Source organism: Schistocerca cancellata, chromosome 4 (assembly GCF_023864275.1).
Source record: "Schistocerca cancellata isolate TAMUIC-IGC-003103 chromosome 4, iqSchCanc2.1, whole genome shotgun sequence".
Taxonomy (NCBI): Eukaryota; Metazoa; Arthropoda; class Insecta; order Orthoptera; family Acrididae; genus Schistocerca; species Schistocerca cancellata.
Window position 1 is genome coordinate 680,975,847 of NC_064629.1, and position 2,645 is coordinate 680,978,491.

At 47.8% G+C, this 2,645-nt stretch overlaps 1 pseudogene; it reads left to right on the top strand.

The window, feature by feature from the left end:
* The first annotated feature begins 715 nt into the window (after positions 1-715).
* LOC126185955 (5S ribosomal RNA) lies at positions 716-833 on the top strand (annotated as a pseudogene).
* Positions 834-2,645: the final 1,812 nt, after the last annotated feature.

Below are 2,645 nucleotides of genomic sequence, written 5' to 3' on the forward strand. Positions count from 1 at the left end.
CAAACAGGAGCCTTGTGGAAACCAACCAAGTACTCTATGCGAAGTAAGTCGTTTTTGCTTTTTACTACATATACTCGTAAAATTACTTGCAATATACATAGTTAAATTTGAAAACAGACCTGTAAATAGGCTGTGTGAAAATTATTATAACACATTATTCTTATAAACAAAGACATTTAACGAATGATTTCGCTATATTGTCTTGTGCTTTTGATTCGGTGAGTGTGTACACTGGCCATTCAAAAGTCCCGCCCGCCGTTTGGCAGAAAAATGGCCGCCGTATCGTCCGGTTGGCCAATCTCTCCCTATACAAGCTCTCTAAGTGTCACACGCCCTCACTTCATGAGACTCTGCGGAGAGGCTTGGAATTCAGTCCAGGACATATGCGCAAGGATTGGTGATCAGGAAATTTGTACCATCACCCCTCATCCTCTTGTCTTCCAAATACGTTCAGTGAAAATTTCATCCACAACTAGAATTCGAACCGGCTTACCTCCGGGTGGAGCGCAACCGCATAGACGCGCGTTACAAACCTCTGCTACAGAAGTAGGTCTCCGACAAAAAATAACAACAAACATAAAAAGACAATATAAAATGATTCCAAAATGAATATAAACATTTCTGAGCGTTTGCATTGGAAGCTGTTCGAAATGCAACACATGTATAGATATACATTATTGCTTTAAATTACTATTTCGGTCATGTTTCGTCCTACTGCAACGGCCTTGCCGCAGTAGATACACCGGTTCCCGTCAGATCACCGACGTTAAGCGCTGTCGGGCGTGGCCGGCACTTAGATGGGTGACCATCCGGGCCGCCATGCGCTGTTGCCATTTTTCGGGGTGCACTCAGCCTCGTGAAGCCAACTGAGGACCTACTCGACCGAATAGTAGCGGCTCCAGTCACAGAAAACCGTCATAACGACCGGGAGAGCGGTGTGCTGACCACACGCCCCTCCTGTCCACATCCTCAGCTGCGGATGACACGGTGGTCGGATGGTCCCGATGAGCCACTTGTGGCCTGAAGACGGAGTGCTCCGTCCTACTGGCACACAACGTACAAACGAACTGGAAGAATATGTCGTAGCTTTCGTAGGCTGTTCATAGACGCTACAATTGCATATAAGGAGAAATTATCTCTGAAAATTATCGCGAAATCCACGAAGACCTGCTGGTAACAAAAAAAAGCTGTGTGAATTGATGCGAGTTCATTTAGCGAAATCGTGTTGTGCTCAACAACCTCCAGTGGGAAATGCTGCAAGGAATTGATGCGCGTCATGTATGAGCTTATTTTTCACATTACAAGAACACCTTAAAACACGAGTCAATAAACATATACATATACATATCCCATAATTATTATGACGGAAAAAGTAAATCGCAACGACAACGGCGGCCAGAAATGGATCCAGAACGTCGTATTATCCTCCAAGCTGGCAGCTTGCAGTGTAAGGTTGGAAATATATCAACTAAGACTTGCATTGCAAATATTGTGGAAATTATTTAGTCCCACCTGAGTGCTTCAGTAGTTCGGTTTTCGAATCTCTGTGTATTAATCTAATTTATTCTAATTGCCTGGGTAGGGTAGTTTCAGACGGTCTGTAGTATGGATAGGGACTGTGATTGTTGCGTGCGGATGCGAGCCATGTTGGTAACACTCCACTCTCAGCTCCAGGCTGTGTTCCTTTTGGTTACACAGCTTGCAACTCAGTGGATGGGCATCACTGTTGTGGACTGGCTGTGGGGATCCAACAGATGTCCAGCACATCAGAGTCCTCTGATCAGTCCTCACTGGTGGCCAGCTCAGTTACTGCTCGCTCTGAGGATGACCCCTTACCAAGGGTCGAGTGGGAGCTAGCCTCGGGGCTCAGTGGGAGGCAAGAGGCGAAAGACATCCCAGGGGGCCGCACATAAGGCCTCCCCAGGTAGTCGGACAAAAAAAGGTTCCAGGTGCTGTCTGTGGCTGAGATAGTCGCTCTGCCATATGCAGTCACCTGTCCTGTTTCAAAGGAAACCTCTCAGCCTGCAAGGTCCAGACAATCACAGAGGGTCGGATTATTGGTAGTTGGGAGCTCCAATGTTAGGCGTATTATGGGGCCGCTTAGGGACATGGCTGCCAAGAAGGGGAAGAAAGCCAATGTGCGCTCCATGTGTATACCGTGTGGAGACATTCCAGATGTGGAATGGGTCCTTCCAGACGTCATGAAGAGCACAGGTTGCAGCCGACTGCAGGTGGTGGCTCACGTTCGTACCAATGATGTGTGTCCCTTTGGATCGGAAGAGATTCTGTCTGGTTTCGAGCGGCTAACAGAAGTGGTAACGGCTGCCAGTCTAGCTTGTGAGATGAAAGCAGAGCTCACCATTTGCAGCATAGTCGACATTATCGATTGCGGACCTCTGGTGCAGAGCAGAGTGGAAGGTCTGAATCCGAGGTTCAGACGGTTCTGCGACCGTGTAGACGGGTTCCATTGAATAGGTCAGGAGTCCAATACACGCAAGAGGCAGCTACACGGTTAGCATGGGCCGTGTGGCGTGGGCTGGGCGGTTTTTTAGCTTAGAGGGTATCGGGTAAACACAAAAAGGGCTTCAGTCACAAAAGATGCAGGCCGAACATAGGAAGAACGCAGATACAGGAACCATCGTTAT